Genomic DNA, 5,863 nt, shown 5'->3' with positions numbered 1-5,863 from the left:
TCCGTTATGTTTACCAGAAACGAAGGCTAGAAATGTTTTTTCGCTTTGGCAGACAAACATCTCTATACCACTGCATGTTTGGAACATGTCTTAGGGATCATCCATCTGTGCAAGCAAAATTCAGCGGATGACAAGAAGTACTTTGATGATATGATTCAATGGTACATTCGCTTCAGACAGACTATTCTCGCCCTGATCTCGCGTCTGTTTGATACAACCAAGAAAGTTCCAGCAGCTGGTCCAAGCAAGAAGAAATAATTGTCTCGCTCCAAATTGATGCAAAGGGGGAGATTGTTAGGTCCAGCTTAGTGTTGTGTCTATTGGGCTCGTTAACTAGTCCGTGTTTTGTCTCCGGTATGGGCCTGTCCATCCGTGAGTTTTATGTAGGGTTTATTATAAATAGATGCTTGCATGCATCCTAGAACAAGAGGATTAGATAAGTATTTTCAAGCATATTCATCGTTCTTGTTTTTGTAACCCTAGAATCCTCTACAGTGGAAGTTGTTAATCGAGCTCTGCTGAGGATTGAGTTAATCTAATCATTCGACTCATTCAGATCCATACTTGTGTTTTATTTCACTGTTTTTTTACGTTCTTTATTTACCTGTTACAAAGATCTAATCGATCAAAGAGTTTTTATAACTTATCACATATTTTTTCTACCTTCCGTGCACAAAACATAACATATCTAATACTCGTGATAATTTGCACAAGTAATTAGACATCTTTCATATAGTTTGATTACTTTGTTCAAGTCATCACATCCTTCAATGAAATCAAGGTAGTTATGCTAGTTTTCAAGCTCTGTAACATTAAGTGGCCTAAAATGATAATAATGTCTCCTGATGACTGTTTCAAAATCTATGATTTTAGAATCGAAATCCTTAGTTTTTTTATAAAGTTCTTCTCTAAGGGAAATATAGGTCTCCAACTCTTTAGCTTCTGCTAATCCATCATTCGGATGGATCTCACCCTCACTTTCTTGATTCTTGAATTCCCCTTTTGCCCTTGCTGCAGCTTCAAGTTCTTCAGCTGTTCTCAGTTCTGGTAAAGGGCGACTAGCAGCTAATTCCCTAAAGCTATCAAACGTAAAAAAAAAGTAGAATGAAAAGATGTGGCTTAAGTAATTAAAGAAAGATTGTGTTGAAAAAACATATATCAATCATCACCTGTTGAAATACCGATCCAACTGCTGATTAGGAATCTCCAATATACGTGTGTAAATCATGGCAAGATTCGACCATTTCTGTAGTTGATACTCATATTCAATGTATTTATCCCACAAAGAAAATGAAAAATAATCAGTTCCAACATAGGCTAGACCCCGTTCAAGTAGCCTTAAAAAAACATCATAAATAAAATATTTAGTAATATTAACCATAGATTATGGACTGCAATAATAGCTATAATGTCCCTGTATGCAAAATAGCTCCATTAAATGAGCATGACATTTTCCAAATGTACACACAAAACATTGAATTTACCTTCCCCCTAATAAAAATCATATAATGTCTGAGAAAGGTACTAAAAACAGTCTAAAAATAATCATTTGTTCCAACAAAACAATACTTAAAAAAAACATGAAAATAAGAGTGTAATAATAATATACATCTTCTTCATAAAAAAAATCCAAGTTGTTGTGTAAGCATGGTATTTGAGGTATATAGTTTACCATTTTTACCTTTTACCTTTTCCATATTTCATATTTCATCAAAATATTAAATTCAATGTAGTGATTTAAGATGGAAAATTTGACACGTTGACTGGTATGCCTTCTTGGCTGCAGCCAATTCGAATTTTTTAGTAGCAACTTCATTTTCTTCTAATTTGTTTGAACAAAAAACCGAATCCACCACGAAGAGCTTCACAATTTTGCCTATTATAAATATATATAAATTCATTTTTTATTATTCAATGTTTCTTTAAATTTTAAATTTGAAGTAATTGGGATCAAGTAATATAAGAGAGGACTTACAGGGCGACCAAATTTGGACATTTCAGCCACTTTGACTTTACGTTGACCAGGATACCCTTTATCAAAATAAAATCAACATTATTTTTATAAAATATAAGTGAATAATTGCTAAAAAAAAAGAAAAAAAACTCACCAGAGAGAATAACAAATCCATCTGAAGATACTCTTGATAATTATGGAAGAGTTTTGTTGAGGTACCTTGGTGACAAATAGTCAAGAGCATCTGAAACAATAACAAGAGAAAATGATTATGATTTATAAGGAAGAGGATACTTAATATCAGTAACACAAACAATCCATTTTCTTGTAAGGCTTTTGCAGTTTGCATCACTTTCATCTAAATCATAAGGTTCAAGACCCCATGCTTCTGTATCTTCATCTTTCAATAATTTGGACATCACTGAACATGAATCGGGACCCATGTGTAGAACTTTATGCATGCTTTCACCATATGCTTTTTTTAGATATGGTAATGCTTGATTAATCTCTGCTGAACATGAAACACCACCTGCATATTCAACATATCAGAAAATTTATAATCATTCAGTAGATAACTGATTGTTAGTATTATCTTAAATGGTTTACCTTCAAGCCTACTTAGAGCCACTTTATCAATATTTCTTCCACCTGTTGTTACAAAGATAACTTTGATATAAGTTGAGATAGGAGAATATAGAATTTTTTTAGCCAAAAGAAATTCATATGTACTAACCTGAACCACTATAAACATAGCCAATTATGAGAAAAGCTCCCTGAAAGTTTTGAGAGAAGGGAAAGTCTCACTCAGAATTTTTTTAAGAAGAGAAAAAGAGTATCAAAGGTATAAATTGTAACGCCTGTGTTTCCGGGCTTTCCATATTTAGCAATATAATAGTCTAGGTTAACCTTTGTAACCCGTTTTGAAATAATAAGAATGTATTATTTGAGTATTATGTGTTTTGTGCTTAATTGCTTAATTATGTGGTCTGATTAATTAAGAATAAAAATAAGCGTCAAAATTTAAGTGTAAAATAAACTTAATATCTTTGGTTAATGTTGTAGTAGTCGAAACGAGGTTTCCGAATATATATAGAACGCCCAAATCTGACTTCGTATGAGGAAGTTATGATTTATCGAAGTTCCGGCTTAGCGGTATACAACCTGAAATACTCGAATTGAGATCGATCGGTTGTTAGCCGAAGCAATCTAAATGAGAATCGAAGATCTCATTGTTGGTATCGAAGCGATAAAAAGTTAGGCGAGAACGGACGTCAAACGAAGAAGTTATGAATTTATAACGAAAGTTTCTGTCGCGGCCTATTAAAAATAATTAATAAAAATAAAGTCAAAATTAGCCGACGGAGTCTAAACGAAAGTCGTAGAGCGTGGATATAAAGAACGTCGAAAACGGAGTTCGTATGAAGAAGTTATGGATTTCCGAAGTTATTAATCATTTTATATTTTTATTTAATTCAAAATCGGAGGCATTATCCGAAGCCGTGTCACCGGTGTAATCCGGAGTACGCCCCGCGTACGAGGTTACGCTATCGCGTAACTCCGATAGTGTCGACACTTCGGATGACGCATGCAATGACGATTTCGGACGCGTACGCGCTGCGTACGCCTGTACGCCCCGCGTACTCCGAGGTTCCAGCCTCTATATAAAGGATCCGAAGACAGCCTCATTTCTTGTTCATTTTCTTCTCTTCTCTCTAGTCTTTTGCATCGTTTTTCGTGCCGAAGCTACCCCGAAGCCCCGGTATCATACTCTAGCCCCGAGGCAAGTCCCGAGACCCCGAAGATCCCGAGAAGCGCAGTTCCCGAGTCGAAGCTCTGCCTGCGAGAAGTTCGATTTTCGAGGAGATCTTCCAGATCTGCTGTGGATTAGTACTTCTATAAGCCGTAGTGCTGTCGGATCGTCTTCTGATCAAGTGAGTGTGTAGTTATTTCTTCCAAATACAATAATACGAAGTATTATATATAAAATACGTGCTATGTGTATATAATTGGTTGTGTTATGTGTGAATGAGTATTCACTCTCTTCTATCTTATAGATCTGCTTATTTCTTTATGAGACATGTGTTATGTGTGTGTGTGCCTCGTCTGTTATGTGATATATGTGTTGATTCAAGCATGCTATACAGGTTTTCTTTAAACTATGTATACAAATGTATATTTTTATCTACTAATATGTTGGGTAGAACATGGGTAGATAGTTGGTGTGTAATAAACAGATGAGAGGCCTCGATGTTGTTGTTGTTGTTGATCTAGTTATTTAGCGGAGTATGGATAACGACCACGGACTCTTTCTAGACAGTCCAGTGGAACGCTAGCAGGTTCATAACCTGTAGGTGTTGTGAACGATGTGTTCACCGGTGTACTCTATCCCCCTCATGGTTGCCTTTAGGATATCTATTGTTGAGGAAACCCCTTCGCAGTAATGTCCGTCCCGATGAAAATCCTAGATTAGGTCCCTTGAGATAGTTCTTTTAGGGACGTAAAGTGAGGATAACGGGAATGGGTAATCGGGATAGTGATTGGTTGGTGAAATTAAATATAACTTATTTACTGTGGGTTGAAAACCCTATATGCTCACCAGGCTCCCAAGCCTGACCCACTCAGTTTTATTTGTATTACAGGAAGTGGCACAAGGGCGTAAGATGGATGGATCATCTTGTTGTGTTGTTTACAAGTCTGTATATGTATATATTTGTTGAATGACTTGTAATGTTTATCGTTTATGCTTTATGGTCTGTATCGGAACATGACATCCCGAGTTTTGATTATATAATGAAATGCATCTCTTGATGAAATGCTTTGATAAATATCATTTTATCATGTTTTGTTTTGGGAACAAATTCCGCAACTCTTTCAAATCAAAAGGATTTACTCTGAAATTATTTAAAAGCATAAATGAAAATCGGTCTTTTCTGGCCGAGAATTTGGGGATGTCACATAAATCATGAGTAACAGATGTTACAGTAGATGCAAAAGCTTTAAGAGGTGTGATTACCACAAGAACAAGGTCAATGGATAAGAAAGGGGAAGGGCGTGATTTTGGATTCAAGGATCCCCTAAAGGGAATGCCAGTTCCATCACCCAAACGCCTTGATAAACTAGCTGGCCTCCTTGACATCTCTATATGTTGTGATTCACCTGCAGAAAAATGTTTAACTCGTTTTATTATGAATTGAATTGAGTTATCTGAACTGAAACAATGGTAACTTTAAAAGATCAATGGATCCAATATCAGTGACAAATGGGGTGTTCCGCAATTTTAATTCAATAGCTGAGATTTTAGTATCCTAAATGGCTAAATCAATCCGTTAATTTTAATTGTTCTGAAGCTGATGAACATTTCACTAATTTAAACTAACACAGTCATTTCCAAAACATGTTGATGGATAATTTTAATCGGGATAATTATCGAGTTAAAATAAGCGAGACTCAAAATCCTCTTTGAAAAAAATGAGAGAACGTAAGTGTCCCAAACTAATACATTAAGCGACTTGACCACTTGGTATGAATGTATGACGAAAACCTAACACGGAATTCTTCAAATCATTTTTAGCCCAGCAAAACAAGCAATCAACCAATTTTCGTTACCACTCAATACACATAACAAAAAATTCACTAGAATCGATCAATTCAAAAGCATTAATCAACTGTTTTTTTGACATAATTCATTGTTCATGCTGCTATATTCCTCGAATTTAACAAGCAAATAATCAACAATTGATTAAACAGTTTATCGTAATACGAGAAACAAAAAAAACCACAGTGCGCGAGTGATGATTAGATAGAGAAAGAGAAAGTGTGTGTGTGTAACCTTTTTGCTGAGAAGTTGATGGTTTTTGGTGTATCTATGAGGTGCGACGATCTCCATCCGGTGGTGGCTTCACAGGGAGG

At 35.5% G+C, this 5,863-nt stretch overlaps 1 pseudogene across 1 annotated transcript; it reads right to left on the bottom strand.

Moving 5' to 3' along the window:
- Positions 1-1,724: 1,724 nt before the first annotated feature.
- On the bottom strand, positions 1,725-5,104 carry LOC145094682 (putative pectin methylesterase CGR3; annotated as a pseudogene). Its single transcript, XR_013703484.1, has 6 exons — positions 4,968-5,104; positions 2,688-2,727; positions 2,561-2,602; positions 2,109-2,483; positions 1,976-2,031; positions 1,725-1,876 (listed from the first exon to the last, which is right to left on the bottom strand). The product of XR_013703484.1 is annotated as a putative pectin methylesterase CGR3 (transcript).
- Positions 5,105-5,863: the final 759 nt, after the last annotated feature.

Source organism: Lactuca serriola, chromosome 3 (genome assembly GCF_051521515.1).
Source record: "Lactuca serriola cultivar US96UC23 chromosome 3, Lser_US96UC23_V15, whole genome shotgun sequence".
In the NCBI taxonomy this organism is placed as follows: domain Eukaryota; kingdom Viridiplantae; phylum Streptophyta; class Magnoliopsida; order Asterales; family Asteraceae; genus Lactuca; species Lactuca serriola.
The sequence above is the reverse complement of the archived record's forward strand: the minus strand, read 5'-3'. Positions and strand labels throughout refer to the sequence as shown.